An 8,039-nucleotide genomic window follows, 5' to 3' on the forward strand; every position below is an offset into this window, starting at 1 on the left:
CTACATACAGAGCGCGGATAGAGGTTATGGGTGTCGTACACGCTACATACAGAGCGCGGATAGGGGTTATGGGTGTCGTACACGCTACATACAGAGCGCGGATAGGGGTTATGGGTGTCGTACACGCTACATACAGAGCGCGGATAGGGGTTATGGGTGTCGTACACGCTACATACAGAGCGCGGATAGGGGTTATTGTGGTAGTACAGATATACCAGATATGAGCAAAAGATTGACAGCACACAATGGAATGACAAACTGAAAATGTAAAACATTCACTAAGAATATTTGGTATTCTGGATGAGGAGAATGAACTCACAGAACATACAAAAGATAAATATGTGAGTGAAATACATAATATAATGTCTCCTTACTCCGCATTTAATGATAATGATATCATTGAGATTAAAATAATTGGCAAATACACTGCTTCTAGACCGAGAATTGTAGTGACAAAGTTTTGAATGCAGGTTAATTTTAAAACCGTTCTTTGTAAATAACACAACTGATGAAAAAATGCCCTAAATTCGGTAAAATAATCATACTAAGGAAATTATTACTTTCACGGCAACTAATCAAATTTCTTTTCATTTTTATACGAATTTTGAAAACGTTAAGTTTTTTTTACATCTGAATAGCCATTAAGTATCACTTAACATAGCATTTATTCAGATCACATTTAGTACGAAAACTACATATTAACATAATTAGGTTAATGACTATTGCGGCCATATTGGATGAAGCAAAAGTGGATCCTAAGCTTTTTCAAATCGCATTCCTATTTTCTACAAGTATACCAAGTTTCAAATTTGAACTCAATGGGTACGAATTTATTCCCGACATATGACCAACTGAAAGAATGGATATTGTGTCAAATATGGCCGTTATGCACTAGTGTGTTACAAAAGGAATGGAAATTAAACGTTTTTATTGTACAAGTGGGTAATTCTAAATTTTATTTAAAATGGTTGCATGATCACAATTTTAAAATAAAATAAAAATATTATGCATTTATGTTGGCAAGCGGGCGGTAGGGCAGGAGTTGGCAACAATGTGTGTTGTGTCAGGGCAAAAATCTTTTTACAAATTAACGAAGAGAAGTTGGCATGTCGCATGCAAGACCGTTGACAGTAGTTCAATGGTCATCATCATATTAATAATTTATTTGTCACAATCCATATGTTTTGGCTTGTTATGTTTAATTATTTTGCTGCTGAGCTTGTTTCTGTATCTTTTCGCATAAATAGTGTCCGGACTTTAACATGTTTAGGGATAAGGTAATCCTAAAAAAGGTCAAAGATCTAGCTCACATTAAGTCATTGATCAAATTCCTTGTATTTTGGCTTAACCTAGCTTTAACTTGGTCATATATTGTCGGAGTGCACAACTGTTCAGCCAACCTTCAGCCAAGTTCCGTATACTAACATATATTAACAACTTTTGATATTTACCTTCTTAGCGAAGTTTCACATATTAACTATTTTATCACTTTTGTTTAGAGTAGGATTCGATATAGTGGCGTTTCAACAACGCTTAAGTCTTAACATAGAAAAGCAGACAGAGCATACACTTGCCTTTGACTATATGCATACTGATCGAACACTATTTGCGCAAGCCATTTTAACGCTCCAGTTGAAAACATGGTCGAATTGTGGCTAGTCTAGTACATGTATATAGAAACAAGTGTTATAGGTCTTACGGAATATTGTTACGCTTGTCCATTTTCATGCCTATTCATAACTCGTTTAATTTGCCCAAACCTTCTTACCGCACAAATGAAATTCTGGTCGCATTGCAGCATGTCCAGTAAGTATGTTTTTCTTTAGACTCAATGGTTGCGAGACTTATAAGATTGTTCAAATTGTCGTTACCTTGCTATAATTTAATTTCAAAAGTTTCAAGAAATATCGTCACCAATTTTGTTAGACTACCTAACGGTTATCGGGGTTATCGCAGAAATTTTTCACAATGAAACGTAAACACGTAAGAAATAAGACTTATTATGTATTTTCTCTTCCTTAGGTTCAAGCAGTGATATTAGACAGGTATGTGATGACAATAGAAGAGTATAAGTATCTATCATGTGTTTCCGGTACGGATAGAAAAATCCGACCCGAGGGCTCGCGCGTAAGCCGGTAACCAGGCTTGCCGAGTTACCGGCCACACAGCGTGCCCGAGTGTCGGATTTTTCGATTTTACTGGAAACACATGATTGATATATTTCTTGCATATCTAAAATTTTAAATTAGTAGGAAAATTGTTGTAGAAAACACTCTTTCATCAACAACTTTTGTAGCTATGAGCACGATAAAGATGTCCAACGTGGCGAAATATTTTAATCTACTTGTCTGTGGAGGGGGTACAGAGAGGAAGAGAGAGAAATTGATAGCTTAAACGCCATAGGAGAAAACATCACCAACCAGAGAGCTTTAGTGGAATCACAAGCCTCGAGTTGTGATAATAATGTTTCATATTTTATTCAAATGCATAAAGGCCTTAGACCCAGTTTACATACACCAATGGAATTCATAATACATACAATTAAATGCTGTTCTATCAATCGATCGAAGGTCACGATATATATTAATACACGTGTACTTATCTTTACTAACAAGGTACTTTCGAAACACAAATTAAACATAGACAGTACACATACAATATATTATGGCCATAGTGAGGTGACAGTGGTTACAAATATCATTTAAATGAGTTATCTAACATCATTATAAGTACAACAGGAACTTTAAATTAAAAAGTTTTGTGGATAAATATTGCTAATTAGGTTTGAATAGTTTTATTGGTATTTGTAAAAGTTTGGTTATATTTGGTATATTTAAATAGTTTTAAATGTATGTATTGTATTGTCTTATTCAATAACTAAATAAAGTACATTCAAATAAGAAATGAAACTCATCTTCTATTTTATTGCAAACTTGACTTTTCCTTTCAAATTCAGAAATATGTAAATGTTTGTGCCATCTACCGGCCTCAATTTCTTACCTGTGTGACGAAAGTCAATGTCTCGTCAGTGCTTTCCTAAATTAAACTATATTAACAGCACACAAAAGTGGTTGTAACTTACAGTCAGTGAACAGAACAAAGGTTTTGGCTGTAGCTGAATTAATAAATTCAGCAAATTATTTTTGTACATAAACATTTTAGTCTCTGTTTCAGTTCACTTTAAATATATATCAAAATCACCAACATTTTGAAATAACCATGCATCATAAAATCCTAGTGATTGTAATATATTTATAATAACTTTTGCCTATGACTAACAATTTGGCAATCTTTCTAAATATCTAGTATCTATCTTAAAACAGCTTTAACATATTTAAAGGGACTGTACACCAGATTGGCACCAACAAAGTTTTATTCTGTAACGAATCTCAGGGCAATTATTTAATAGAATGTGTTACGCTTTGAAATCATAATTGTAAAAAAAGTACCAAAATGTAAAAAAAATGTGTCGGAGACCGGTTTCGAACCCGTGTCTCCAAAATTGCAATCAAGTGTTGTATCCACTGTGCTACGAAGGTTTACTTCAATCGAGTGGTATATTTAAGCTATAAACCTAACTTGGTAATATCACGTGATAACATCGACTAGCCAATCACACATAAGGAATGAAATCTATAGGGTAGACATACCCAGTAATCTTTTTTAATGGAATAATACGAAATAACTGCTTAACTTAAATAAATTGTAAAATATGTTGTACTCCAGTTATTAAATTTCTATGCATTGTACACGTTTTCTTGCCATTTGATCATCTGGTGCACAGTTGCTTTAATATCATCACATTGTGAAATCTTTTACAAATAATAAATCACATTTACAATTCCTATAATTAGTAATGTCAAACAACAATGGTATATGATTATATTTATATAAACAACAACATTACTTGACTTATGTAATACGCAAACATATATCAAAGAAATTGCTATTGCATACATTACATCCTTAACTTAAAAGGGTTGAATTTTTACATTTTGAGTGCGACATTTTGAATCATTTCACTCAAAGGGTTTTTCTTATATCATGAAAAAAGAAATTAGTTGTTTATAATGACGTCATATACAAATACAATGGATCCAATCAGCAAAACATGTACTCACTATTTCTTTTATTTAATTAATAAGGACATTTAGCCCTAAAATTCTAAGCTAAATATCACAATATCTCAAGCCCTTGCTATATCAGCTAGATATTATGCAAGGGCCTTAAATCCCTGGCCATCTAAACTAAATATCACAGAATGGCCTCTAGCCCAGGCGTTGGAATCTAAATAGCACAGAAGGACAACAAGCCCTGGATATTCAAGTTAAATATCACAATATTGTCTCTTGCACTGGCTATCCAAACCAAATATCACAAAAGGATTTCAAGTCTTAGCTTTCGAAGCTAAATATTTCAAAAAAGCATATAGCCCTAACTATCTAATCTCAATATCCGAAAAGATCTCTAGCCCCACATATCCATGCAGCTTTCACGAAAGGGCTTCTATTCCTGAGTTATCTGAGCTAGATATCACAAAAAGACAACTAGCTCTGGCTATCCAAGCCAAATATCACAAAAAGGGCCTCTATCCCTGGTTATCTATGCTAGGTATCACAAAAAGACAGCTATTCCTGGCTATCCAAGCCAAATACCACAAAAGGGTAGCTAGCCCTGGTTATCCAAGCCAAATTTTACAAAAGGGCAGCTAGCCCTGGCTATCCAAGCCAAAACTCACAAAATGGCAGCTAGCCCTGGCTATCCAAGCCAAAACTCACAAAAGGGCAGCTAACCCTGTCTATTCAAGCCAAATATTACAAGGGCAGCTAACCCTGTCTATCCAAGTCAAATAACACAAAAATACTTTTTTGAGGTTAACATATTTATTACTTTATATGTGCAAGAGCTGTCGTAAGACGGCACGCTCGACTACGCCGCTTTGTCTTAGAAGTGAAAACCATGATGTTATATGTGCCTGTCAAAAGCCTAAAAAATAAATTTATAAGTCAACAAGAACCCCTATGTGACAACACCTGTTGTTTAATGATTGGCAGAAGAGATTTAGTTTCAACTGCTTCCTTTTATTTTTTGTAACAGAGACCTTGATCCGTGGGACTCCAAACACAATCCCATAGGAGTCCTCCATAACCTCTTCCTACATACCAAGATTGGTTACACTATGTCAGCCATGACATAAGTTATTCAGTACTAACCAGTTTTAGCAATTGTGACCTTGACCATAACTCTTAGGGCCCAGAACTAAATGCCATGAAAGGTCTGTGGAACAATCTTCATATACTAAGTTTGGTCGCAATATAACGACCCTTACTTAAGTTTTTCAATACAAACCATTTTTATATAAACAGTAACATCTGCATTGACCTTGATCCTAGGGGCCTCAAACGCAATCCCATAAAAGGTCTCCTTAAATTCTTCCTTTATAGCAAGTCTGGTCACTATATGTCAAGATTTGCTAAAATTATTCTAAACATAAGGTGACTTTGACGCTGCTCTCCCACCAGCCTGTCCGACAATGACGCAAGTCATTCTAATAAATAGTTGTTCCTTCGTGAACATCTGGTAAAGATTATAGAAATATGCCTGTCGAAACAAAAATAAATAAAAGAATAATAAACAATAAAGAATAATATGGAGTAATGTTACCCCATTGTGTGCTGGTCCTGAACAGCTGTGTGAAGTATCAAGTCATTTGAATGAAGGATATTGAAGTTATTAATAAATATCCCAACCTGCCCTAAAACTTTAACTTAAGTTCCATATTGGATCAGGGGCTATAATATGTATAAATGATAAAATGGAGTTATCTAACCTCATTAAATGATGGCCTTAAACAACTGTGTGATGTATTCGGTAAATTGAATGAAGAATGAAGGATATTAGGGTTATAAGTGAAATTCCCAACTTGCCCTATAACTTAAACCAGACGCCGACGCCGACACCGACAGCGACGCTGGGGCGAGTAGTAAAGCCCTCCTTATTCTTCGAATAGTCGAGCTAATAAGAAACAATCAAATTAACTTTTTATTCTACATTCCTACAAAATCCACAAATATTTATCAAATAAACTCTTTATATCGCTCTTCATTAAACCTTGAATGAATATCTTTGTAAATGTCAATTAATGCTTTCAAACATTAATTAAACGTTCTATAAGTCCAAATTCAGTGTCACTGACAACCTTTCGTTTAAGTTTTTTTTTACATAATTCTCCTTGGAAGAAGCACATTTCCAACTGACATGTTTTTGAAATAGACTTTCAGATAGTTTCTTTTTAACACATGTTGTAACGCCACCAGAACGAAACGAATGTAAACCAAAATGACTGGCATCTAAACCTAATTCAACTATTTTGTCTTAAACGAATCGTGTACAGTTGTGTACAGTTGTGTTACTAATAATTAAAAAATAGCTCATGACAACTACGGGAGATAACACCAAAAGTAATAAACAATACAAAAGAAAGTGGTTAAAAAACACTATTTCTATGACCATTACATTTTAAAGAATATATTTGACTGAACAATCTAGGGTGACAAATTGTTTAATGGTTATTTTTTACGATAATAAATTCATTACTTTCTTATTTTTTTACGCTTCAACTTTGCTCACGTTTTTCTCGAAATCGAGGCTATCGGTTTCGGGCCAAAAGTCTCATGACGCGTCACAATTGTTTATCCAAAATCCTCAATTTATAGGTATATGTTTTCTACAACTTCGCACAGCTCTAAAAACATATTCTGATGAATCAATGTCTTTGCCCGATTTTAACAAATATGTACGTAACAATTGAACTGGACAAAATTCAGGATAAGTTTAACCTATAATAACGTTATTTCCTTCTCTAAAAAAGTCAGTATTTAACTTTTTAATATCAATTTCACAATGTGTGTCCAAATACTATATAATTATATAAGTTGTCAAAACATTCAATCTGTGAGAGTGCAGCTTTAAAGAAAAAACTTCATTTCTCCTAAGAAATCCTGCAAATGCAAGCACAAAACTAGTAATGTCTCTAAAGTCTCACAAAGAACTGTTCTCAGAAACAAAAGCGCACAAAAATATTTTTTTTAAATTTCACTAGTTATAAGCTCCTTTTTATTAACCGGTTTTACCACCTTTCTTATGCAACCCGAAAGACAGAGTTTTAACCAAGAAGCATCACAAGGATTGTTGTCATTAGCAACAACATATGCCCAATTGATACCGTAAATTACAGAATTCAGTTTTGATTAACTAACTATCTTCCTAAATTACGGTCACTAAATATAAGGCTACAGATACAGGTGAAGCTGGTAAACTTTTTAAATTTGATTTTTCACACCTTGCTCTAAATTTGTTAAAAGCTAATGAAAAGCTACGAACAGTAGAATGTTCTCTCCCAGACGAAATCACATATTTAACTTCTGAGAATAGCTCCTCTGGGTTGTTTGAGAAAGTCTGACAAATGCTGGATGTTTCCTGTCATCTAACAGATCTGAATATACAACCTGTATACCAAAAGAAGTCTCACTTTATACAAGTTAAACAACTAGTACTATATGATATTATCATTTCATGAGTTGCCATTACACATCACAATTCAATCTTACTATAAGAACAACAATTGTAAATCTTTCTGTACCGAAAATAATAGAAGTATTTCTATCTTGAATATAAATATCGTATCTTCTTAACACCAAAATTTCATAAATTTATTTCATAAATGAATCATTCTCACCTATCAACATAGGAAAAACGGGACTCGAAGGTCAATAGGGTGCAACTTATGTCCCAACAATCTTTCAATATATCAAATGATTAAAAAAAATGGTATAACATAAAATTGAGGTAGCAACAAATCGATGTATCTTCCCCAATAAACAGTTAAAGCAACAATACTCAAACAACTTTGACTGTATGTATGCCTCTGAACAGTTTTACCCGCTATTATGTCAAGACAACTGACAAGGGAAAGCCGTATAGCCAAACAATTCTCTTTATGTTCAACTTCGACATTTTTCAGATTCCGACAATGTTTT

Source organism: Mya arenaria, chromosome 10 (genome assembly GCF_026914265.1).
Source record: "Mya arenaria isolate MELC-2E11 chromosome 10, ASM2691426v1".
Classification (NCBI taxonomy): domain Eukaryota; kingdom Metazoa; phylum Mollusca; class Bivalvia; order Myida; family Myidae; genus Mya; species Mya arenaria.